Below are 27967 nucleotides of genomic sequence, written 5' to 3'. Positions count from 1 at the left end.
GGAGGGAGAGGAGAGGAGGGGAGGGAGGGAGGGAGGGAGGAGGGAGGGAGGAGGGGAGGGGGAGGGAGAGGAGAGAGGAGAGGAGGAGGAGGGAGGGAGGAGAGGAGGAGGAGGCAGGGAGGGGGAGGGAGGGAGAGGGGAGGAGGGGAGGGGCAGGGAGAGGAGGGGGGCAGGGGAGGAGAGGAGGAGAGGGGCAGGGAGGGAGGGGGAGGAGGGAGGGAGGGAGGGGAGGGAGGGAGGGAGGGGAGGGAGGGAGGGAGGGGAGAGGAGGAGGAGGGGCAGGGGGAGGAGAGGAGGGAGGGGGAGGGAGAGGAGTGGAGGAGGGGCAGGGGAGGGAGGGAGGGCAGGGAGGAGGGAGGGAGGGAGGAGGAGGGAGGAGGGAGGAGGGGAGGGAGGGGGAGAGGAGAGGAGGGGAGGGAGGGAGGGAGGAGAGGAGGGGAGGGGTCAGGGAGGGGGAGGAGGGAGAGGAGGGGAGGGAGGGGGAGGGAGAGGAGAGGAGGGGCAGGGGGAGGAGGGGGAGGGAGGGAGAGGGAGGGGGAGGGGGGAGATGAGAGGGGGGAGAGGAGAGGAGGGGCAGGGAGGGAGGGAGAGGAGAGGGAGGGGCAGGGAGGGAGGGAGGGGAGAGGAGGGCGTTGAGGGGGAGAGGAGAGGAGGGGCAGGGAGGGGGGAGGAGAGGAGGGAGGAGGGAGGGAGGGAGGAGGGGAGGGAGGGAGGGGAGAGGAGGAGGGGGGAGGAGGGAGGGAGGGAGAGGAGAGGAGAGGAGGGAGGAGGAGAGGAGAGATGAGAGGGAGAGGAGGAGAGGAGAGGGGGGGAGAGGAGGAGGGAGGGAGGGAGGAGGGAGAGGAGGAGGAGAAAACATTTAAAAAACATTTTCAGAAAAAGGAATGGCTCCATATGCCAGACCAGGGAAAACAGTAACCAAGGTTACCCCGTTGAGGATATAAACTTTGACTTACGTATCGGGAGTGATGAGGGGGGAACAGAGAAGAGCGTTGCTGTCCATACAGAGAAGTAGTCCTGGGAACAGCCCTGGGTCCTGAACACACTACACAGCATGGCTAGAGTCTGGACATCACTCATCACACTGTAGTGGTCCAGACTGGGGAGGAGAGGACAGAGGAGCCCTGAACACACTACACAGCATGGCTAGAGTCTGGACATCACTCATCACACTGTAGTGGTCCAGACTGGGAGGAGAGGACAGAGGAGCCCTGAACACACTACACAGCATGGCTAGAGTCTGGACATCACTCATCACACTGTAGTGGTCCAGACTGGGAGGAGAGGACAGAGGAGCCCTGAACACACTACACAGCATGGCTAGAGTCTGGACATCACTCATCACACTGTAGTGGTCCAGACTGGGGAGGAGAGGACAGAGGAGCCCTGAACACACTACACAGCATGGCTAGAGTCTGGACATCACTCATCACACTGTAGTGGTCCAGACTGGGAGGAGAGGACAGAGGAGCCCTGAACACACTACACAGCATGGCTAGAGTCTGGACATCACTCATCACACTGTAGTGGTCCAGACTGGGGAGGAGAGGACAGAGGAGCCCTGAACACACTACACAGCATGGCTAGAGTCTGGACATCACTCATCACACTGTAGTGGTCCAGACTGAGAGGAGAGGACAGAGGAGCCCTGAACACACTACACAGCATGGCTAGAGTCTGGACATCACTCATCACACTGTAGTGGTCCAGACTGGGAGGAGAGGACAGAGGAGCCCTGAACACACTACACAGCATGGCTAGAGTCTGGACATCACTCATCACACTGTAGTGGTCCAGACTGGGGAGGAGAGGACAGAGGAGCCCTGAACACACTACACAGCATGGCTAGAGTCTGGACATCACTCATCACACTGTAGCCCTGAACACACTACACAGCATGGAGTCTGGACATCACTCATCACACTGGGAGGAGGACAGAGGAGCCCTGAACACACTACACAGCATGGCTAGAGTCTGGACATCACTCATCACACTGGGAGGAGAGGACAGAGGAGCCCTGAACACACTACACAGCATGGCTAGAGTCTGGACATCACCCATCACACTGTAGTGGACCAGACTGGGAGGAGAGGACAGAGGAGCCCTGAACACACTACACAGCATGGCTAGAGTCTGGACATCACTCATCACACTGTAGTGGTCCAGACTGGGAGGAGAGGACAGAGGAGCCCTGAACACACTACACAGCATGGCTAGAGTCTGGACATCACTCATCACACTGGGAGGGAGAGGACAGAGGAGCCCTGAACACACTACACAGCATGGCTAGAGTCTGGACATCACTCATCACACTGTAGTGGTCCAGACTGGGAGGAGAGGACAGAGGAGCCCTGAACACACTACACAGCATGGCTAGAGTCTGGACATCACTCATCACACTGTAGTGGTCCAGACTGGGAGGAGAGGACAGAGGAGCCCTGAACACACTGCACACAGCATGGCTAGAGTCTGGACATCACCCATCACACTGTAGTGGTCCAGACTGGGAGGAGAGGACAGAGGAGCCCTGAACACACTACACAGCATGGCTAGAGTCTGGACATCACTCATCACACTGTAGTGGTCCAGACTGGGAGGAGAGGACAGAGGAGCCCTGAACACACTACACAGCATGGCTAGAGTCTGGACATCACTCATCACACTGTAGTGGTCCAGACTGGGAGGAGAGGACAGAGGAGCCCTGAACACACTACACAGCATGGCTAGAGTCTGGACATCACTCATCACACTGTAGTGGTCCAGACTGGGAGGAGAGGACAGAGGAGCCCTGAACACACTACACAGCATGGCTAGAGTCTGGACATCACTCATCACACTGTAGTGGTCCAGACTGGGAGGAGAGGACAGAGGAGCCCTGAACACACTACACAGCATGGCTAGAGTCTGGACATCACTCATCACACTGTAGTGGTCCAGACTGGGAGGAGAGGACAGAGGAGCCCTGAACACACTACACAGCATGGCTAGAGTCTGGACATCACTCATCACACTGGGAGGAGAGGACAGAGGAGCCCTGAACACACTACACAGCATGGCTAGAGTCTGGACATCACTCATCACACTGTAGTGGTCCAGACTGGGAGGAGAGGACAGAGGAGCCCTGAACACACTACACAGCATGGCTAGAGTCTGGACATCACTCATCACACTGTAGTGGTCCAGACTGGGAGGAGGGGACAGAGGAGCCCTGAACACACTACACAGCATGGCTAGAGTCTGGACATCACTCATCACACTGTAGTGGTCCAGACTGGGAGGAGAGGACAGAGGAGCCCTGAACACACTACACAGCATGGCTAGAGTCTGGACATCACTCATCACACTGTAGTGGACCAGACTGGGAGGAGGGACAGAGGAGCCCTGAACACACTACACAGCATGGCTAGAGTCTGGACATCACTCATCACACTGTAGTGGTCCAGACTGGGAGGAGAGGACAGAGGAGCCCTGAACACACTACACAGCATGGCTAGAGTCTGGACATCACTCATCACACTGGGAGGAGAGGACAGAGGAGCCCTGAACACACTACACAGCATGGCTAGAGTCTGGACATCACTCATCACACTGTAGTGGTCCAGACTGGGAGGAAGGACAGCCCTGAACACACTACACAGCATGGCTAGAGTCTGGACATCACTCATCACACTGGGAGGAGAGGACAGAGGAGCCCTGAACACACTACACAGCATGGCTAGAGTCTGGACATCACTCATCACACTGTAGTGGTCCAGACTGGGAGGAGAGGACAGAGGAGCCCTGAACACACTACACAGCATGGCTAGAGTCTGGACATCACTCATCACACTGTAGTGGTCCAGACTGGGAGGAGAGGACAGAGGAGCCCTGAACACACTACACAGCATGGCTAGAGTCTGGACATCACTCATCACACTGGAGGAGTCCAGACAGGGAGGACACTACACAGCAGGAGCCCTGAACACACTCATCACAGCATGGTCCAGACTGGGAGGAGAGGTCTGGAGCCCATCACTCACAGCACTGGCTAGAGAGTCTGGACATCACTCATCACACTGGGAGGAGAGGACAGAGGAGCCCTGAACACACTACACAGCATGGCTAGAGTCTGGACATCACTCATCACACTGTAGTGGTCCAGACTGGGAGGAGAGGACAGAGGAGCCCTGAACACACTACACAGCATGGCTAGAGTCTGGACATCACTCATCACACTGTAGTGGTCCAGACTGGGAGGAGAGGACAGAGGAGCCCTGAACACACTACACAGCATGGCTAGAGTCTGGACATCACTCATCACACTGTAGTGGTCCAGACTGGGAGGAGAGGACAGAGGAGCCCTGAACACACTACACAGCATGGCTAGAGTCTGGACATCACTCATCACACTGTAGTGGTCCAGACTGGGAGAGAGGACAGAGGAGCCCTGAACACACTACACAGCATGGCTAGAGTCTGGACATCACTCATCACACTGTAGTGGTCCAGACTGGGAGGAGAGGACAGAGGAGCCCTGAACACTACACAGCATGGCTGGAAGAGTCTGGACATCACTCATACTGGGAGGAGAGGACAGAGGAGCCCTGAACACACTACACAGCATGGCTAGAGTCTGGACATCACTCATCACACTGTAGTGGTCCAGACTGGGAGGAGAGGACAGAGGAGCCCTGAACACACTACACAGCATGGCTAGAGTCTGGACATCACTCATCACACTGGGAGGAGAGGACAGAGGAGCCCTGAACACACTACACAGCATGGCTAGAGTCTGGACATCACTCATCACACTGTAGTGGTCCAGACTGGGAGAGAGGACAGAGGAGCCCTGAACACACTACACAGCATGGCTAGAGTCTGGACATCACTCATCACTGTAGTGGTCCACTGGGAGGAGAGGACAGAGGAGCCCTGAACACACTACACAGCATGGCTAGAGTCTGGACATCACTCATCACACTGTAGTGGTCCAGACTGGGAGGAGAGGACAGAGGAGCCCTGAACACACTACACAGCATGGCTAGAGTCTGGACATCACTCATCACACTGTAGTGGTCCAGACTGGGAGGAGGGGACAGAGGAGCCCTGAACACACTACACAGCATGGCTAGAGTCTGGACATCACTCATCACACTGTAGTGGTCCAGACTGGGAGGAGAGGACAGAGGAGCCCTGAACACACTACACAGCATGGCTAGAGTCTGGACATCACTCATCACACTGTAGTGGTCCAGACTGGGAGGAGAGGACAGAGGAGCCCTGAACACACTACACAGCATGGCTAGAGTCTGGACATCACTCATCACACTGTAGTGGTCCAGACTGGGAGGAGAGGACAGAGGAGCCCTGAACACACTACACAGCATGGCTAGAGTCTGGACATCACTCATCACACTGTAGTGGTCCAGACTGGGAGGAGAGGACAGAGGAGCCCTGAACACACTACACAGCATGGCTAGAGTCTGGACATCACTCATCACACTGTAGTGGTCCAGACTGGGAGGAGAGGACAGAGGAGCCCTGAACACACTACACAGCATGGCTAGAGTCTGGACATCACTCATCACACTGTAGTGGTCCAGACTGGGAGGACAGGACAGAGGACCCTGGACCCTGAACACACTACACAGCATGGCAGTTTAGAGTCTGGACATCACTCATCACACTGGGAGGAGAGGACAGAGGAGTCTATCTCCCTGAACACACTACACAGCATGGCTAGAGTCTGGAGATCACTCATCAGACTCAGGACCTAATCCCTCCAGTATAGGACAGGCAGGAAGTAGCTATCTTGTTTCCCAGCCTGGACAGGACACTAGTCTATCTCCTGTATCTGTAGTGAGACAGCTTGATGTACCAGGACACCCCCTGGACAGGACACTAGTCTATCTCCTGTTTCTGTAGTGAGACAGCTTGATGTACCAGGACACCCCCTGGACAGGACACTAGTCTATCTCCTGTTTCTGTAGTGAGACAGCTTGATGTACCAGGACACCCCTGGACAGGACACTAGTCTATCTCCTGTTTCTGTTGAGGCAGCTTGATGTACCAGGACACCCCTGGACAGGACACTAGTCTATCTCCTGTTTCTGTAGTGAGACAGCTTGATGTACCAGGACACCCCTGGTCAAACTCAATTCCTGCCCCGGGTCCGGTATGTTCCTGCTGGACTTTGCCAAAACTGATCTTTTGTCCAATTATTGTTATTTTTAATTGAGTATACAAAACATTAAGAACACCTTCCTAATATTAAATCAGTCTATATCATGTCAGCAGGTGTTCATAATGTTTTGTCCACTTGTGTACATTAGTAAAGTATATACAGTGTAGTATATTTGCCTGCTACTCACAGAGTCTCCAGCAGGTGGCGTCCAAACGGGTGTCTGGCCCAGGGAGCGTCTGCATCAGGGTCAGAGTCAGGACTGAGTTCTAGACTGGTGGCAGCCGAGGCCAGGGCCCAAACCTATAGCACACAGAGTTAATACAGAGTACAACAGTACACACAGTCAATACAGGGTCCTACAGTACACACAGTTAATACAGGGTCCTACAGTACACAGAGTTAACACAGGGTCCTACAGTACACAGAGTTAATACAGGGTCCTACAGTACACAGAGTCAATACAGGGTCCTACAGTACACATAGTTAATACAGGGTCCTACAGTACACAGAGTTAATACAGAGTTAATACAGGGTACTACAGTACACAGAGTTAACACAGGGTACTACAGTACACAGAGTCCTACAGTACAGAGTTAATACAGGTCCTACAGTACAGAGTTAACACAGGGCCCTACACAGAGTTAACACAGGGTCCTACAGTACACACAGTTAATACAGGGTCCTACAGTACACAGAGTTAACACAGGGTCCTACAGTACACAGAGTTAATACAGGGCCCAACAGTACACAGAGTTAACACAGGGCCCTACAGTACACAGAGTTAATACAGGGTCCTACAGTACACAGAGTTAATACAGGGTCCTACAGTACGCAGAGGGCACACACAGATAATACAGGGTCCTACAGTACACAGAGTTAACACAGGGTCCTACAGTACACACAGTTAATACAGGGTCCTACAGTACACAGAGTTAACACAGGGTCCTACAGTACACAGAGTTAATACAGGGTCCTACAGTACACACAGTTAATACAGGGTCCTACAGTACACAGAGTTAATACAGGGTCCTACAGTACACAGAGTTAATACAGGGTCCTACAGTACACACAGTTAATACAGGGTCCTACAGTACACAGAGTTAACACAGGGTCCTACAGTACACAGAGTTAATACAGGGTCCTACAGTACACAGAGTTAATACAGGGTCCAACAGTACACAGAGTTAATACAGGGCACACACCTACAGTACACAGAGTTAACACAGGGTCCTACAGTACACAGAGTTAATACAGGGTCCTACAGTACACAGAGTTAATACAGGGTCCTACAGTACACAGAGTTAATACAGGGTCCTACAGTACACAGAGTTAATACAGGGTCCTACAGTACACAGAGTTAACACAGGGTCCTACAGTACACAGAGTTAATACAGGGTCCTACAGTACACAGAGTTAATACAGGGTCCTACAGTACACAGAGTTAATACAGGGTCCTACAGTACACAGAGTTAATACAGGGTCCTACAGTACACAGAGTTAATACAGGGTCCTACAGTACACAGAGTTAATACAGGGTCCTACAGTACACAGAGTCCTACAGTACACAGAGTTAACACAGGGTCCTACAGTACACAGAGTTAATACAGGGTCCTACAGTACACAGAGTTAATACAGGGTCCTACATTTACATTTAAGTCATTTAGCAGACACTCTTATCCAACAGTACACAGAGTTAATACAGGGCCCACACCTACAGTACACAGAGTTAATACAGAGTACAACAGTACACAGAGTTAACACAGGGTCCTACAGTACACAGAGTTAATACAGGGTCCTACAGTACACACAGTTAATACAGGGTCCTACAGTACACTGAGTTGATACAGGGCCCACACCTACAGTACACAGAGTTAACACAGGGTCCTACAGTACACAGAGTTAACACAGGGCCCTACAGTACACACAGTTAATAACCTCTCTGATCAGTCCTACCTTAGCCACGTCTCTCTGATCAGTCCTACCTTAGCCACGTCTCTCTGATCAGTCCACCTTAGCCACGTCTCTCTGATCAGTCCCACCTTAGCCAGAGTCTCACAGGGTCTCTCTGATCAGTCCACCTTAGCCACGTCTCTGATCAGTCCTACCTTAGCCACGTCTCTCTGATCAGTCCTACCTTAGCCACGTCTCTCTGATCAGTCCTACCTTAGCCACGTCTCTGATCAGTCCTACCTTAGCCACGTCTGTCTCTCTGATCAGTCCTACCTTAGCCACGTCTCTCTGATCAGTCCTACCTTAGCCACGTCTCTGATCAGTCCTACCTTAGCCACGTCTCTCTGATCAGTCCTACCTTAGCCACGTCTCTCTGATCAGTCCTACCTTAGCCACGTCTCTGTCTCTCTGATCAGTCCTACCTTAGCCACGTCTCTCTGATCAGTCCTACCTTAGCCACGTCTCTCTGATCAGTCCTACCTTAGCCACGCCTCTGATCAGTCCTACCTTAGCCACGTCTCTGATCAGTCCTACCTTAGCCACGTCTCTCTGATCAGTCCTACCTTAGCCACGTCTCTGTCTCTCTGATCAGTCCTACCTTAGCCACGTCTCTGTCTCTCTGATCAGTCCTACCTTAGCCACGTCTCTCTGATCAGTCCTACCTTAGCCACGTCTCTCTGATCAGTCCTACCTTAGCCACGTCTCTGATCAGTCCTACCTAGCCACGTCTCTGATCAGTCCCTACCTTCGTCTCTGATCAGTCCTACCTTCGCCACGTCTCTGATCAGTCCTACCTTCGCCACGTCTCTGATCAGTCCTACCTTAGCCACTGTCTCTCTGATCAGTCCTACCTTAGCCACGTCTCTCTGATCAGTCCTACCTTAGCCACGTCTCTCTGATCAGTCCTACCTTAGCCACGTCTCTCTGATCAGTCCTACCTTAGCACGTCTCTCTGATCAGTCCTACCTTAGCCACGTCTCTCTGATCAGTCCTACCTTAGCCACGTCTCTCTGATCAGTCCTACCTTAGCCACGTCTCTGATCAGTCCTACCTTAGCCACGTCTCTGATCAGTCCTACCTTAGCCACGTCTCTGATCAGTCCTACCTTAGCCACGTCTCTGATCAGTCCTACCTAGCCAGCCACTCTCTGATCAGTCCTACCTTAGCCACGTCTCTGATCAGTCCTACCTTAGCCACGTCTCTGATCAGTCCTACCTTAGCCACGTCTCTGATCAGTCCTACCAGCCACGTCTCTGATCAGTCCTACCTTCGCCACGTCTCTGATCAGTCCTACCTTAGCCACGTCTCTCTGATCAGTCCTACCTTAGCCACGTCTCTCTGATCAGTCCTACCTTAGCCACGTCTCTGATCAGTCCTACCTTAGCCACGTCTCTGATCAGTCCTACCTTCGCCACGTCTCTGATCAGTCCTACCTTAGCCACGTCTCTGATCAGTCCTACCTTAGCCACGTCCCTCTGATCAGTCCTACCTTCGCCACGTCTCTGATCAGTCCTACCTTAGCCACCTCTCTGATCAGTCCTACCTTCGCCACGTCTCTGATCAGTCCTACCTTAGCCACGTCTCTGATCAGTCCTACCTTAGCCACGTCTCTGATCAGTCCTACCTTAGCCACGTCTCTGATCAGTCCTACCTTAGCCACGTCTCTGATCAGTCCTACCTTCGCCACGTCTCTGATCAGTCCTACCTTAGCCACGTCTCTGATCAGTCCTACCTTAGCCACGTCTCTCTGATCAGTCCTACCTTAGCCACGTCTCTGATCAGTCCTACCTTAGCCACGTCTCTGATCAGTCCTACCTTCGCCACGTCTCTGATCAGTCCTACCTTAGCCACGTCTCTCTGATCAGTCCTCCTTCGCCACGTCTCTGATCAGTCCTACCTTCGCCACGTCTCTGATCAGTCCTACCTTAGCCACCTCTCTGATCAGTCCTACCTTCGCCACCTCTCTGATCAGTCCTACCTTAGCCACGTCTCTGATCAGTCCTACCTTAGCCACGTCTCTGATCAGTCCTACCTTAGCCACGATCTGTCTCTCTGATCAGTCCTACCTTAGCCACGTCTCTCTGATCAGTCCTACCTTAGCCACGTCTCTCTGATCAGTCCTACCTTAGCCACGTCTCTCTGATCAGTCCTACCTTAGCCACGTCTCTCTGATCAGTCCTACCTTAGCCACGTCTCTGTCTCTCTGATCAGTCCTACCTTCGCCACGTCTCTGATCAGTCCTACCTTAGCCACGTCTCTGATCAGTCCTACCTTAGCCACGTCTCTCTGATCAGTCCTACCTTAGCCACGTCTCTCTGATCAGTCCTACCTTAGCCACGTCTCTGATCAGTCCTACCTTAGCCACGTCTCTCTGATCAGTCCTACCTTAGCCACGTCTCTGATCAGTCCTACCTTAGCCGTCTCTGTCTCTGATCAGTCCTACCTTAGCCACGTCTCTGATCAGTCCTACCTTAGCCCCGTCTCTGATCAGTCCTACCTTCGCCACGTCTCTGATCAGTCCTACCAGCCACGTCTCTGATCAGTCCTACCTTAGCCACGTCTCTGATCAGTCCTACCTTAGCCACGTCTCTGCGTCCCACCACCAGAGCTGCTGCTGCATTCTTCTGACATGTGTCCTGTATGTCGTTCACATTCAGACTGCAGAGGGACAAACAGACAGCTCATTACAGATGTTTCAACATGTTGGGCAAGGCATTATATTATAATATTAAGATGTATTGAGCCTGGTACAGCATTATATTATAATATTAAGATGTATTGAGCCTGGTACAGCATTATATTACAATATTAAGATGTATTGAGCCTGGTACAGCATTATATTATAATATTAAGATGTATTGAGCCTGGTACAGCATTATATTACAATATTAAGATGTATTGAGCCTGGTACAGCATTATATTACAATATTAAGGTGTATTGAGCCTGGTACAGCATTATATTACAATATTAAGATGTATTGAGCCTGGTACAGCATTATATTATAATATTAAGATGTATTGAGCCTGGTGCAGCATTATATTACAATATTAAGATGTATTGAGCCTGGTGCAGCAACATGTTGGGAAAGCATTATATTACTATATTAAGATGTATTGAGCCTGGTACAGCATTATATTACAATATTAAGATGTATTGAGCCTGGTACATTATATGTTTCCCCAGGGTGATGAACACACATGTATGTCTCCCCCAGGGTGATGAACTATATTACAATGTATGTCTCCCCAGGGTGAGTGATGAACTCACATGAATGTCTCCCCCCAGGGTGAGTTATGATCTCACATGTATGTCTCCCCAGGGTGATGAACTCACATTAAGATATGTCTCCCCAGGGTGATGAACTCACATGATGTCTCCCCAGGGTGAGTGATGAACTCACATGTATGTCTCCCCCAGGGTGAGTGATGAACTCACATGTATGTCTCCCCCAGGGTGAGTGATGAACTCACATGTATGTCTCCCCAGGGTGAGTGATGAACTCACATGTATGTCTCCCCCAGGGTGATGAACTCACATGAATGTCTCCCCCAGGGTGAGTGATGAACTCACATGTATGTCTCCCCCAGGGTGATGAACTCACATGTATGTCTCCCCAGGGTGAGTGATGAACTCACATGTATGTCTCCCCCAGGGTGATGAACTCACATGTATGTCTCCCCCAGGGTGATGAACTCACATGTATGTCTCCCCAGGGTGAGTTATGATCTCACATGTATGTCTCCCCCAGGGTGATGAACTCACATGTATGTCTCCCCCAGGGTGAGTTATGATCTCACATGTATGTCTCCCCCAGGGTGATGAACTCACATGTATGTCTCCCCCAGGGTGATGAACTCACATGTATGTCTCCCCCAGGGTGATGAACTCACATGTATGTCTCCCCCAGGGTGAGTTATGATCTCACATGTATGTCTCCCCCAGGGTGAGTTATGATCTCACATGTATGTCTCCCCCAGGGTGATGAACTCACATGTCTCCCCCAGGGTGATGAACTCACATGTATGTCTCCCCCAGGGTGAGTGATGAACTCACATGTATGTCTCCCCCAGGGTGATGAACTCACATGTATGTCTCCCCCAGGGTGATGAACTCACATGTATGTCTCCCCCAGGGTGATGAACTCACATGTATGTCTCCCCCAGGGCTTTGTGAACGGGCAGCAGACAGGAGATCTCCTGGATGATGATTTTCCCTGCCAGCTTTACGGGTCTGTTACCGTAGTCGGCTCCCTGCGCTTCGTCTTGAACCGACGAGACTTCTGACAGACAGAAAAAGACACCAACATCACAGAACTGACCCTAGATCAGGGCTATAAACACCCTGGTGTTGTAGTGAGACCAGAGAGAACTGACCCTAGATCAGGGCTATAGACACCCTGGTGTTGTAGTGAGACCAGACAGAACTGACCCTAGATCAGGGCTATAGACACCCTGGTGTTGTAGTGAGACCAGACAGAACTGACCATAGATCAGGGCTATAGACACCCTGGTGTTGTAGTGAGACCAGACAGAACTGACCCTAGATCAGGGCTATAGACACCCTGGTGTTGTAGTGAGACCAGACAGAACTGACCTAGATCAGGGCTATAGACACCCTGGTGTTGTAGTGAGACCAGACAGAACTGACCATAGATCAGGGCTATAGACACCCTGGTGTTGTAGTGAGACCAGACAGAACTGACCCTAGATCAGGGCTATAGACACCCTGGTGTTGTAGTGAGACCAGACAGAACTGACCTAGATCAGGGCTATAGACACCCTGGTGTTGTAGTGAGACCAGACAGAACTGACCCTAGATCAGGGCTATAGACACCCTGGTGTTGTAGTGAGACCAGACAGAACTGACCCTAGATCAGGGCTATAGACACCCTGGTGTTGTAGTGAGACCAGGCAGAACTGACCCTAGATCAGGGCTATAGACACCCTGGTGTTGTAGTGAGACCAGACAGAACTGACCCTAGATCAGGGCTATAGACACCCTGGTGTTGTAGTGAGACCAGACAGAACTGACCATAGATCAGGGCTATAGACACCCTGGTGTTGTAGTGAGACCAGACAGAACTGACCCTAGATCAGGGCTATAGACACCCTGGTGTTGTAGTGAGACCAGACAGAACTGACCCTAGATCAGGGCTATAGACACCCTGGTGTTGTAGTGAGACCAGACAGAACTGACCCTAGATCAGGGCTATAGACACCCTGGTGTTGTAGTGAGACCAGACAGAACTGACCATAGATCAGGGCTATAGACACCCTGGTGTTGCAGTGGTACAGACCTGGAGTTCAAACAGTACTGAAAATAATTGAATGTACTTTATCTGTGGGTGATTGAGCAGCCTGGCTAAATGGACCAACAGATTAGTCCCAAAATGGCAAACCACGCCCACCTGGCACTCCAGACAGTCTAGAGCAAACGCTGAAAGTATTTGAAAGATTTAAAATAGGATCTGAACCCAGGTCTGCTGTAGACTCTAGACCTCCTCCCCAGGTCTGGTAGTAGACACTAGACCTCCTCCACAGGTCTGGTATAGACTCTAGACCTCCTCCCCAGGTCTGGTATAGACTCTAGACCTCCTCCCCAGGTCTGGTATAGACTCTAGACCTCCCCAGGTCTGGTATAGACTCTAGACCTCCTCCCCAGGTCTGGTATAGACTCTAGACCTCCTCCCCAGGTCTGGTATAGACTCTAGACCTCCTCCACAGGTCTTGTATAGACTCTAGACCTCCTCCACAGGTCTGCTGTAGACTCTAGACCTCCTCCCCAGGTCTGCTGTAGACTCTAGACCTCCTCCCCAGGTCTGGTATAGACAGGCTAGACCTCCTCCCCAGGTCCGGTATAGACTCTAGACCTCCTCCCCAGGTCCGGTATAGACTCTAGACCTCCTCCCCAGGTCTGGTATAGACTCTAGACCTCCTCCCTATAGACACCCAGGTCTGCTGTAGATTCTAGACCTCCTCCCCAGGTTTGGAGTAGACTCTAGACCTCCTCCCCAGGTCTGGTATAGACTCTAGACCTCCTCCACAGGTCTGGTATAGACTCTAGACCTCCTCTCCAGGTCTGGAGTAGACTCTAGACCTCCTCCCCAGGTCTGGTATAGACTCTAGACCTCCTCCCCAGGTCTGGTATAGACTCTAGACCTCCTCCCCAGGTCTGGTATAGACTCTAGACCTCCTCCCCAGGTCTGGTATAGACACTAGACCTCCTCCCCAGGTCTGGTATAGACTCCAGACCTCCTCCCCAGGTCTGGTATAGATTCTAGACCTCCTCCCAGGTCTGGTGTAGACTCTAGACCTCCTCCCTAGGTCTGGTATAGACTCTAGACCTCCTCCACAGGTCTGCTGTAGACTCTAGACCTCCTCCCCAGGTCTGGTATAGACTCTAGACCTCCTCCCCAGGTCTGGTATAGACTCTAGACCTCCTCCACAGGTCTGCTGTAGACTCTAGACCTCCTCCCCAGGTCTGGTGTAGACTCTAGACCTCCTCCCCAGGTCTGGAGTAGACTCTAGACCTCCTCCCCAGGTCTGGTATAGACTCTAGACCTCCTCCCCAGGTCTGGTATAGACTCTAGACCTCCTCCCCAGGTCTGGAGTAGACTCTAGACCTCCTCCCCAGGTCTGGTATAGACTCTAGACCAGACCTCCTCCCCAGGTCTGGTATAGACTCTAGACCTCCTCCCCAGGTCTGGTATAGACTCTAGACCTCCTCCCCAGGTCTGGTATAGACTCTAGACCTCCTCCCCAGGTCTGGTATAGACTCTAGACCTCCTCCCCAGGTCTGGAGTAGACTCTAGACCTCCTCCCCAGGTCTGGTATAGACACTAGACCTCCTCCCCAGGTCTGGTATAGACTCTAGACCAGACCTCCTCCCAGGTCTGGTATAGACTCTAGACCTCCTCCCCAGGTCTGGTATAGACTCTAGACCTCCTCCCCAGGTCTGGTATAGACTCTAGACCTCCTCCCCAGGTCTGGAGTAGACTCTAGACCTCCTCCCCAGGTCTGGTATAGACTCTAGACCTCCTCCACAGGTCTGGTATAGACTCTAGACCTCCTCCCCAGGTCTGGAGTAGACTCTAGACCTCCTCCCCAGGTCTGGAGTAGACTCTAGACCTCCTCCCCAGGTCTGGTATAGACTCTAGACCTCCTCTCCAGGTCTGCTGTAGATTCTAGACCTCCACCTCAGGTCTGGAAGGCATTGTGGTGAGAATTTTGATGTTGACTAATGTCTTTTACGCTTCTGAAATGGTCAACAATTATTGATGTCAGTTACTGAGGAATTTGAACATTTGTTGATGTTGTTGCCAGCAATAACACAACCTTACCTCGAGGAAGCAATCACACAACCTTACCTCGAGGAAGCAATCACACAACCTTACCTCGAGGAAGCAATCACACAACCTTACCTCAAGGAAGCAATCACACAACCTTACCTCAAGGAAGCAATCACACAACCTTACCTCGAGGAAGCAATCACACAACCTTACCTCAAGGAAGCAATCACACAACCTTACCTCAAGTGTTAAGAATTTGTAAGTAACAGACTTTGCCATCATTGAAGAGAGACAGAGAGAGAGAGAGAGAGAGAGAGAGAGAAACAACGACAGAGAGAGAGGTTGAGTCATGATAAAACATGGTTATCCATACAGGTTATAGTGACATTAGGACATCATGCAGGGTCCATAGAGGAGAACAGAGAGACAGCAGAGACCCTGAAGAAAGCCTAAGAGGAGAGAGGCGGAGAGAGACACAGAGAGAGACAGGAGAGACTCTGAAGAAAGCCCAAGAGGAGAGGCGGAGAGAGAGACACAGAGAGAGACAGGAGAGACCCTGAAGAGAAGCCCAAGAGGAGAGAGGTGGAGAGAGAGAGAGACACAGAGAGAGACAGGAGAGACCCTGAAGAAAGCCCAAAGAGGAGAGGCGGAGAGAGCCCCAGAGGAGAGAGAGAGGCAGGCGGAGAGAGAGGCGGAGAGGAGGGCGGAGAGGCGGGCGGAGAGGGATGGAGGGAAGGAGGGCGTGGAAACCAAATACCGGGCAGTCATGAATGGACCAGCGGCGAAGGCCAGACTGAGGAGGCTTCTGATTGGTGGAGATAGAGTGGACCAACCACAGCACAGAGATGGGAGGAGGGGGCGGGCCAGGGGAGGCATGCCAGTCAGCGGGACAGCCAACACACAGGGAAGGGAGAGGAGAGGACAGCCAGAGGACACACAGGGAGAGGGGAAGGGAGAGGAGGGAGGGGAGGGAGGGGAGGGGGAAGGGAGAGGAGGAGGGGAAGGGAGGAGGGGAGGGAAGGGAGAGGGGGGGGAGAGGGGGAGGGAGAGGGGAGGAGGGGGAGAGGGAGGAAGGAGAGGAGGGGGGGAGAGGGAGGGAGAGGAGAGGAGGAAGAGGAGAGAGGGAGGGGGGGGAGAGGGAAGGGAGAGGAGAGGAGGGAGAGGGAGGGAAGGGGAGCGGAGAGGGAGGGGAGAGGAGAGGGAGGGAGGGGAGAGGAGGGAGAGGGAGAAGAGGAGGGGAAGGAGGGGGAGGGGAGGAGAGGAGGGAGGGAGGGGAGGGGGAGGGGAGAGGAGGGAAGGGAAAGAGAGGAGGGAAGGGAAGGGAGGAGGGACACAAAACAACCATGAAGGTAAGGGAGAAAACAACCCACAAGGTAAACACATCAACCACAACAGAATGGGAATGAAGGACCTAGGTAGTTACTAGTTATAGCTATAGTATAATTAATGACCTAGGTAGTTACTAGGAAAACTATAGTATAATTAATGACCTAGTAGTTACTAGTTATGGCTATAGTATAATTAAGGACCTAGGTAGTTACTAGATATAGCTATAGTATAATTAATGACTTAGGTAGTTACTAGTTATAGCTATAGTATAATTAATGACCTAGGTAGTTACTAGTTATAGCTATAGTATAATGAATGACCTAGTAGTTACTAGTTATAGCTACAGTATAATTAAGGACCTAGGTAGTTACTAGTTATAGCTATAGTATAATTAATGACCTAGGTAGTTACTAGTTATAGCTATAGTATAATTAATGACCTAGTAGTTACTAGTTATAGCTATAGTATAATTAATGATCTAGTAGTTACTAGTTATAGCTATAGTATAATTAAGGACCTAGGTAGTTTCTAGTTATAGCTATAGTATAATTAATGACCTAGGTAGTTACTAGTTAAAGCTATAGTATAATTAAGTACCTAGGTAGTTTCTAGTTATAGCTATAGTATAATTAATGACCTAGTAGTTACTAGTTATAGCTATAGTATAATTAAACCCCAAACAGCAAGCAATGCAGATGTTGAAGCACAGTGGCTAGGAAAAACTCCCTAGAAAGGCCAAAACCTAGGAAGAAACCTAGAGAGGAACCAGGCTATGAGGGGTGGCCAGTCCTCTTCTGGCTGTGCCGGGTTGGAGATTATAACAGAACATGGCCAAGATGTTCAAATGTTCATAAATGACCAGCATGGTTATAATAATAATCACAGTGGTTGTCAAGGGTGCAACAGGTCAGCACCTCAGGAGTAAATGTCAGTTGGCTTTTCATAGACGATCATTCAGAGTATCTCTACCACTCCTGCTGTCTCTAGAGAGTTGAAATGACCTAGGTAGTTACTAGTTATAGCTACAGTATAATTAATGACCTAGGTAGTTACTAGTTATAGCTATAGTATAATTAATGACCTAGTAGTTACTAGTTATAGCTACAGTAAAATGAATGACCTAGTAGTTACTAGTTATAGCTACAGTAAAATTAATGACCTAGTAGTTACTAGTTATAGCTACAGTATAATTAATGACCTAGTAGTTACTAGTTATAGCTATAGTATAATTAAGGACCTAGGTAGTTACTAGTTATAGCTACAGTATAATTAAAGACCTAGGTAGTTACTAGTTATAGCTACAGTATAATTAATGACCTAGGTAGTTACTAGTTATAGCTACAGTATAATTAATGACCTAGTAGTTACTAGTTATAGCTATAGTATAATTAAGGACCTAGGTAGTTACTAGTTATAGCTACAGTATAATTAATGACCTAGGTAGTTTCTAGTTATAGTTTATAGCTATAATGAATTACTTTTAGACTAGTTGAGTATCTGGAGCATCAGCATTTGTGGGTTCGATTACAGGCTCAAAATGGCAAGAAACAAATAACTTTCTTTTGAAACTCATCAGTCTACTCCCTTCACAGAACAGCGCAAACTGTCTCTAACCAGAATAGAAAGAGGAGTTGGAGGACCCGGTCTACAACTGAGCAAGAGGACAGGGACATTAGAGTGTCTAGTTTGAGGAACAGACGCCTCACAAGTCCTCAACCTGCAGCATCATCATCAAATAGTACCCACAAAACACCAGTCTCAACGTCAACAGTGAAGAGGCGACTCCGGGATGCTGGCCTTCTAGGCAGAGTTGCAAAGAAAAAGCCATATCTCAGACTGGCCAATAAAAAGAAAAGTTTAAGATGGGCAAAAGAACACAGACAATGGACAGAGGAACTCTGCCTAGAAGGCCAGCATCCCGGAGTCGCCTCTTCACTGTTGAGACTGCCTCGATGATAGGGTTGTTAAGGCAGTGGTATGTCATTAGAAAGATTGAAAAAAGCAAGGGGCCTAAACAGCTACCCTGGGGAATTCCATTATCGATCATAGTAGACTATGATCGATTATGTCAAAAGCCACACTGAAATCTAACAAAACAGCCCCCACAATTTCTCTCAACCAATCATCAGTAATTTGCCGTGCTTGTTGAATGTCGTTCTCTATAAGCGTGCTGAAAGTCTGTTGTCAATTTGTTTACTGTGAAATAGCATTGTATCTGGTCCAACACCATTTTTTCCAGTAGTATACTAATGGTTGGTAACAGGCTGATTGGTCAGCTATTTGAGCCAGTAAAAGGGGCTTTACTATTCTTAGGGGGGAGGAATGATTTAGCTTCCTCCAGGCCTGAGGAGAATAGCGGACAATATTGCCACATATTAAATTTAAGCCTACTAGAATCTGGCAAATAGGAGTGGCAATATTGTCTGCAATTATCCTCAGTATATTTTCCATCCAGATTGTCAGACCCCGGTGGCTTCTCATTGTTGATAGACGACAATACTTTTTTCACCTCTTCCATACTGACATTACAGAATTCAAAAGTACAATTCTTGTCTTTCATAATTTGGTCCGATATACCTGGATGTGTAGTCTCAGCGTTTGTTGCTGGCATGTCATCCCGAAGTTTGCTTGTCTCGCAAATTAAAAAGTCATTAAAGTAGTTGGCAATTTCAGTGGGTTTTGTGATGAATGAGCCATCTGATTCAATGAATGGTGGAGCAGAGTTGGCTTTTATCTCTCAAAATGTAATTCAAAGCTGTTTATTTATCTTTATTTCAGAAGTATAGTTTCTTCTTTTTATTTAGATTAGTCACATCTGATAGCCAGACTCATTTGCCATACCTTTTGCCTCATCCCTCTCAACCATACAATTCTTCAATTCCTCATCAATCTAACAGTTTTTACAGTCATTTTCTTAATGGGTGCTTATATTTATTAGTAACTGGAATAAGCAATTTCATAAATGTGTCAAGTGCAGCGTCTGGTTGCTCCTCATTACACACCACAGACCAGCAGCGTCTGGTTGCTCCTCATTACACAGCACAGACCAGCAGCGTCTGGTTGCTCCTCATTACACACCACAGACCAGCAGCGTCTGGTTGCTCCTCATTACACACCACAGACCAGCAGCGTCTGGTTGCTCCTCATTACACACCACAGACCAGCAGCATCTGGTTGCTCCTCATTAAACACCACAGACCAGCAGCGTCTGGTTGCTCCTCATTACACACCACAGACCAGCAGCGTCTGGTTGCTCCTCATTACACACCACAGACCAGCAGCGTCTGGTTGCTCCTCATTACACACCACAGACCAGCAGCGTCTGGTTGCTCCTCATTACACACCACAGACCAGCAGCGTCTGGTTGCTCCTCATTACTCACCACAGACCAGCAGCGTCTGGTTGCTCCTCATTACACACCACAGACCAGCAGCGTCTGGTTGCTCCTCATTACACCACAGACCAGCAGCGTCTGGTTGCTCCTCATTACACACCACAGACCAGCAGCGTCTGGATGCCTCATTACACACCACAGACCAGCAGCGTCTGGTTGCTCCTCATTACACACCACAGACCAGCAGCGTCTGGTTGCTCCTCATTACACACCACAGACCAGCAGCGTCTGGTTGCTCCTCATTACACACCACAGACCAGCAGCGTCTGGTTGCTCCTCATTACACACCACAGACCAGCAGCGTCTGGTTGCTGCTCATTACACACCACAGACCAGCATCAACGTAGGAATCACTACAGAACTTAGTGTATGACCTCTTATACACTATATTAGGCCCAGCCTGACCTCTGATACACTATATTAGGCCCAGCCTGACCTCTTATTCACTATATTAGGCCCAGCCTGACCTCTTATTCACTATATTAGGCCCAGCCTGACCTCTTATTCACTATATTAGGCCCAGCCTTTGGAACTGTGGTTTTCCTAGATATGGCTACTATATTGTGATCACTACACCCAGTGGATCTGGATACTACTTTAGAGCAACTGTCTGCAGCATTAGTAAAGATGTGATCAATACATGTAGATGATGTCATTCCTGTGCTGTTTGTAACTACCCTGGTAGGTTGACTGATAACCTGAACCAGGTTGCAGGCACTGGTTACTATTTGAAGCTTTTTCTTGAGTGGGCAGCCTGATGAATGTAGGTCAATATTTAGTCCTGTGTGGCTCAGTCGGTAGAGCATGGCGCTTGCAACGCCAAGCGTCGTGGGTTCGATTCCCGCTGGGGCTACCCATATGTAAAAGTAGTGGCCCCAGCCGACTTGTAAGTCGCTTTGGACAAAAGCGTCTGCTAAATGGGATATAGATATATATATATAAATCACCCAGAAAATATACCTCCCTGTAGGTATCATATACATTATCAGAAAATACCATATACATTATCAACCATTTCACACATATTATCCAGATAGTGACTGTTAACACTTGGTGATCTATAGCAGCTTCCCACCAGAAGGGGCTTTAGGTGAGGCAGATGAACCTGTAGCCATATTACTTCAACATTATTTATCATGAGATCCTCTCTAAGTTTTACAGGAATGTTGTTCTGAATATAAACTGCAACACCTCCACCACTGGCATTTCTGTCTTTTCTGTAGATGTTATAATCTTGTATTGCTACCACTGCATCATCAAAGATATTATCTAAGTGAGTTTCAGCGATATGGTGGTATGAAACATTTAGTATTGTAGATATGTAGTAGTGTAATAATGTTATATGATGTACTGTTTGATATGTAATTTAAGTGATTTAAGTGCAATTTAAGTGCCTTAATGTGTTTTGGACCCCAGGAAGAGCAGCTGCTGCGTTGACAGGAACTAATGGGGATCCATAATAAACCCCAGGAAGAGTAGCTGCTGCGTTGACAGGAACTAATGGGGATCCATAATAAACACCAGGAAGAGTAGCTGCTGCCTTGGCAGGAACTAATGGGGATCCATAATAAACCCCAGGAAGAGTAGCTGCTGCGTTGACAGGAACTAATGGGGATCCATAATAAACCCCAGGAAGAGTAGCTGCTGCCTTGGCAGGAACTAATGGGGATCCATAATAAACCCCAGGAAGAGTAGCTGCTGCCTTGGCAGGAACTAATGGGGATCCATAATAAACCCCAGGAAGAGTAGCTGCTGCCTTGGCAGGAACTAATGGGGATCAAAAATAAACCCCAGGAAGAGTAGCTGCTGCCTTGGCAGGAACTAATGGGGATCCATAATAAACCCAGGAAGAGTAGCTGCTGCCTTGGCAGGAACTAATGGGGATCCATAATAAACCCCAGGAAGAGTAGCTGCTGCCTTGACAGGAACTAATGGGGATCCATAATAAACCCCAGGAAGAGTAGCTGCTGCCTTGGCAGGAACTAATGGGGATCCATAATATACCCCAGGAAGAGTAGCTGCTGCCTTGACAGGAACTAATGGGGATCCATAATAAACCCCAGGAAGAGTAGCTGCTGCCTTGGCAGGAACTAATGGGGATCCATAATAAACCCCAGGAAGAGTAGCTGCTGCCTTGGCAGGAACTAATGGGGATCCATAATAAACCCCAGGAAGAGTAGCTGCTGCCTTGGCAGGAACTAATGGGGATCCATAATAAACCCCAGGAAGAGTAGCTGCTGACTTGGCAGGAACTAATGGGGATCCATAATAAACCCCAGGAAGAGTAGCTGCTGCCTTGGCAAGAACTAATGGGGATCCATAATAAACCCCAGGAAGAGTAGCTGCTGCCTTGGCAGGAACTAATGGGGATCCATAATAAACCCCAGGAAGAGTAGCTGCTGCCTTGGCAGGAACTAATGGGGATCCATAATAAACCCCAGGAAGAGTAGCTGCTGCCTTGGCAGGAACTAATGGGGATCCATAATAAACCCCAGGAAGAGTAGCTGCTGCCTTGGCAGGAACTAATGGGGATCTATAATAAACCCCAGGAAGAGTACCTGCTGCCTTGGCAGGAACTAATGGGATCCATAATAAACCCCAGGAAGAGTAGCTGCTGCCTTGGCAGAAACTGCTCCCCAGTGTGTGTTGTGTGTGTCCTTCGCTCCGCAGTGTGTGTCCTTCGCTCCCCAGTGTGTGTCCTACCCTCCCCAGTGTGTGTCCTACCCTCCCCAGTGTGTGTTGTGTGTCCTTCGCTCCGCAGTGTGTGTCCTACGCTCCCCAGTGTGTGTCCTTCGCTGCCCAGTGTGTGTCCTTCGCTGCCCAGTGTGTGTCCTACCCTCCCAGTGTGTGTCCTACCCTCCCCAGTGTGTGTCCTACCCTCCCCAGTGTGTGTTGTGTGTGTCCTACGCTCCCCAGTGTGTGTCCTCGCTCCCCAGTGTGTGTCCTACCCTCCCCAGTGTGTGTCCTTCGCTGCCCAGTGTGTGTCCTACGCTCCCCATGTGTGTCCTACGCTGCCCAGTGTGTGTCCTACCCTCGCCAGTGTGTGTCCTACCCTCCCCAGTGTGTGTCCTACGCTCCCCAGTGTGTATCCTACCCTCCCCAGTGTGTGTCCTACCCTCCCCAGTGTGTGTCCTACCCTCCCCAGTGTGTGTCCTACGCTCCCCAGTGTGTCCTACCCTCCCCAGTGTGTGTCCCTACCCTCCCCAGTGTGTGTCCTACCCTCCCCAGTGTGTGTCCTACCCTCCCCAGTGTGTGTCCTACCCTCCCCAGTGTGTCCTACCCTCCCCAGTGTGTCCTACCCTCCCCAGTGTGTGTTGTGTGTGTCCCCGCTCCCCAGTGTGTGTCCTACCCTCCCCCAGTGTGTGTCCTACCCTCCCCAGTGTGTGTTGTGTGTGTCCTACGCTCCCCAGTGTGTGTCCTACCCTCCCCAGTGTGTGTTGTGTGTGTCCTTCGCTCCCCAGTGTGTGTCCTACCCTCCCCAGTGTGTGTTGTGTGTGTCCTTCGCTCCCCAGTGTGTGTCCTACCCTCCCCAGTGTGTGTCCCACGCTCCCCAGTGTGTGTTGTGTGTGTCCTACGCTCCCCAGTGTGTGTCCCACGCTCCCCAGTGTGTGTTGTGTGTCCTACCCTCCCCAGTGTGTGTCCTACGCTCCCAGTGTGTATCCTACCCTCCCCAGTGTGTGTCCTACGCTCCCCAGTGTGTGTTGTGTGTGTCCTTCGCTCCCCAGTGTGTGTCCTACCCTCCCCAGTGTGTGTCCTACCCTCCCAGTGTGTGTTGTGTGTGTCCTTCGCTCCCCAGTGTGTGTCCTACCCTCCCAGTGTGTGTTGTGTGTGTCCTTCGCTCCCCAGTGTGTATCCTACCCTCCCCAGTGTGTGTCCTACCCTCCCAGTGTGTGTTGTGTGTGTCCTTCGCTCCCCAGTGTGTGTCCTACCCTCCCCAGTGTGTGTTGTGTGTGTCCTTCGCAGCCCAGTGTGTGTCTCACCCGTTCTTTGTAGTAGAATGATGATATGGAGACATGGTCCTTGTCCGTGTGGGTGGGGCTGCCACTGTACAGCCTCAGAGAGCTCTGAGACTCACTACGCATCTTCATAGGAGTCAGGACCCCACTGTGGTACGCCAGACAGGGCCGACAGGGACCTGGGGACACACAGAGGCAGGTTAACAAGGACCCCACTATGGTACAGAGACAGGGACCTGGGGACACACAGAGGCAGGTGAACAAGGACCCCACTGTGGTACGGAACAGGGACCTGGGGGACACACAGAGGCAGGTTAACAAGGACCCCACTGTGGTACGGAGACAGGGACCTGGGGACATAGAGGCAGGTTAACAAGGACCCCCACTGTGGTACGGAGACAGGGACCTGGGGACATAGAGGCAGGTTAACAAGGACCCCACTGTGGTACGGAGACAGGGACCTGGGGACACATAGAGGCAGGTTAACAAGGACCCCACTGTGGTACGGAGACAGGGACCTGGGGGACACACAGAGGCAGGTTAACAAGGACCCACTGTGGTACGGGAGACAGGGACCTGGGGACATAGAGGCAGGTTAACAAGGACCCCACAGTGGTACGGAGACAGGGACCTGGGGACATAGAGGCAGGTTAACAAGGACCCCACTGTGGTACGGAGACAGGGACCTGGGGACATAGAGGCAGGTTAACAAGGACCCCACTGTGGTACGGAGACAGGGACCTGGGGGACACACAGAGGCAGGTTAACAAGGACCCCACAGTGGTACGGAGACAGGGACCTGGGGGACACACAGAGGCAGGTTAACAAGGACCCCACTATGGTACGGAGACAGGGACCTGGGGGACACATAGAGGCAGGTTAACAAGGACCCCACTGTGGTACGGAGACAGGGACCTGGGGGACACACAGAGGCAGGTTAACAAGGACCCCACTGTGGTACGGAGACAGGGACCTGGGGACACACAGAGGCAGGTGAACAAGGACCCCACTGTGGTACGGAGACAGGGACCTGGGGACACACAGAGGCAGGTGAACAAGGACCCCACTGTGGTACGGAGACAGGGACCTGGGGGACCCACAGATAACAGGTTAATGAGTGCAGCAGTATAAAGTGTACCTGGGTGTGGGCTCAGTGGGTGGTACCGAGCGATGCATAGTGATGGGTCTTGTGAAGTACACCAAGCAGCCGGTGCCACAGAAGCGAGCCCCGGAGGTACGAGGGAAGGGGATGTTGGCATCCTGGTAGGAGCCGTAGGTGTTGGTGACCCGGGGAAGGCTGGCAGAGCAGGGGTCACGGGGTTAGACAGGACGTACGGGTTGGCAGCACTACCATCCTCCTGGGTCTATGGAGCAAGAACAGAGAAAACAAACTGTTATGGGACAGCCCCTTGTATCCTGCTGGAACAGCCCTCGTATCAGCCCCTCGTACCCTGCTGGAACAGCCCCTCGTATCCCGCTGGGACAGCCCTCGTATCCCGCTGGGACAGCCCCTCGTATCAGCCCCTCGTACCCTGCTGGAACAGCCCCTCGTATCAGCCCTTCGTATCCCACTGGGACAGCCCCTCGTATCAGCCCTTCGTATCCCACTGGGACAGCCCCTCGTATCAGCCCCTTGTATCCCACTGGGACAGCCCCTCGTATCAGCCCTTCGTATCCCACTGGGACAGCCCCTCGTATCAGCCCCTTGTATCCCACTGGGACAGCCCTCGTATCAGCCCCTTGTATCCCACTGGAACAGCCCCTCGTATCAGCCCCTCGTACCCTGCTGGAACAGCCCCTCGTATCAGCCCTTCGTATCCCACTGGGACAGCCCCTCGTATCAGCCCTTCGTATCCCACTGGGACAGCCCCTCGTATCAGCCCCTTGTATCCCACTGGGACAGCCCCTCGTATCAGCCCTTCGTATCCCACTGGGACAGCCCTCGTATCAGCCCCTTGTATCCCACTGGGACAGCCCCTCGTATCAGCCCCTTGTATCCCACTGGAACAGCCCCTCGTATCAGCCCCTCGTATCCTGCTGGGACAGCCCCTCGTATCCCGCTGGAACAGCCCCTCGTATCCCGCTGGGACAGCCCCTCGTATCCCGCTGGGACAGCCCTCGTATCCGCTGGGACAGCCCCTCGTATCCTGCTGGGACAGCCCCTCGTATCCCGCTGGGACAGCCCCTCGTATCAGCCCCTCGTATCCTGCTGGAACAGCCCTCGTATCAGCCCTTCGTATCCCACTGGGACAGCCCCTCGTATCAGCCCCTCGTATCCTGCTGGAACAGCCCCTCGTATCAGCACCTCGTATCCTGCTGGGACAGCCCCTCGTATCCGCTGGAACAGCCCCTCGTATCCCGCTGGGACAGCCCTCGTATCCCGCTGGGACAGGGGCTGACAGTACAGCCTATTGACTACTGTCTAAACTGTCAGGGTACAGCCTATTGGCTACTGTCTAAACTGTCAGGGTACAGCCTATTGATGTACAGAGAGTAGCAGAAGCGTAAAGAGGGGTTGGCGGGTGGTGGGACACAATGCAGATAGCCCAGTTAGCCAATGTGCGGGAACACTGGTTGGTCGGGCCAATTGAGGTAGTATGTACATGAATGTATAGTTAAAGTGACTATGCACATATGATGAACAGAGAGTAGCAGCAGTGTAAAAGAGGGGTTGGGGGGCACACAATGCAAATAGTCTGGGTAGCCATTTGATGACCTGTTCAGGAGTCTTATGGCTTGGGGGTAAAAACTGTTGAGAAGCCTTTTTTTTCCTAGACTTGGCACTCCGGTACCGCTTGCCATGCGGTAGTAGAGAGAACAGTCCATGACTGGGGTGGCTGGGGTCTTTGACAATATTTAGGGCCTTCCTCTGACACCGCCTGGTGTAGAGGTCCTGGATGGCAGGCAGCTTAGCCCCAGTGATGTACTGGGCTGTACACACTACCCTCTGAAGTGCCTTGCTGTCGGAGGCCGAGCAGTTGCCGTACCAGGCAGCGATGCAACCCGTCAGGATGCTCTCGATGATGCAGCTGTAAAACCTTTTGAGGATCTGAGGACCTATGCCAAATCGTTTAGTTTCCTGACTGGCACCACACGGCCAGGTCTCTGACTTCCTCCTTACTGTCACGTCTTGACCTTAGTTCCTTTTGTATGTTTCTATTTTAGGTTGGTCAGGGCGTGAGTTGGAGTGGGCATTTTATGTTTTTGTTCTATGTCTGGTATTTCTATGTGTTTGGCCTGGTATGGTTCCCAATCAGAGGCAGCTGTTGATCGTTGTCTCTGATTGAGAACCATACTTAGGTAGCCTGTTTTTCCACTCTTGTTTGTGAGTGTTTGTTTTCTGTTTTGTGTATGTCACCTTGTAGAACTGTTTCGTTTCTTCCATTCACTTCGTTATTTAGTTTTATGTGTTCAGTTAATAAATTAACATGGACACTTACCACGCTGTGCATTGGTCCCATATTTCATACTCGGCGTCAGACGACAAAGAGATCCGTTACACTTACAGGCTGTCTCGTCGTTGTCGGTGATCAGGCCTACCACTGTTGTGTCGTCTGCAAACTTAATGATGGTGTTGGAGTCGTGCCTGACCATGCAGTTGTGGGTGAACAGGGAGTACAGGAGGGGACAGAGCACGCACCCCTGAGGGGCCCCTGTGTTGAGGATCAGCGTGGCGGATGTGTTGTTACCTACCCTCACCACCTGGGGGCGACCCCGTCAGGAAGTCCAGAATCCAGTTGCAGAGGAAGGTGTTTAGTCCCAGGTACCTTAGCTTTGACGGTACTATGTTGTTGAACGCTGAGCTGCATTCTCACATAGGTGTTCCTTCTGTCCAGGTTGGAAATTGCAGTGTGGAGTGCAATAGAGATTGAGTCATCTGTATGCA

General features: G+C 51.0%; 1 pseudogene; it reads right to left on the bottom strand.

Annotated features, from left to right (window-relative positions):
- Window positions 1–27967, bottom strand: part of LOC135537974 (GATOR2 complex protein WDR59-like) — a 101736-nt pseudogene that overhangs the window by 12472 nt on the left and 61297 nt on the right.

This window comes from Oncorhynchus masou, unplaced genomic scaffold (genome assembly GCF_036934945.1).
Source record: "Oncorhynchus masou masou isolate Uvic2021 unplaced genomic scaffold, UVic_Omas_1.1 unplaced_scaffold_880, whole genome shotgun sequence".
In the NCBI taxonomy this organism is placed as follows: Eukaryota; Metazoa; Chordata; class Actinopteri; order Salmoniformes; family Salmonidae; genus Oncorhynchus; species Oncorhynchus masou.
This window is presented reverse-complemented; position numbering and strand designations above follow the sequence as displayed.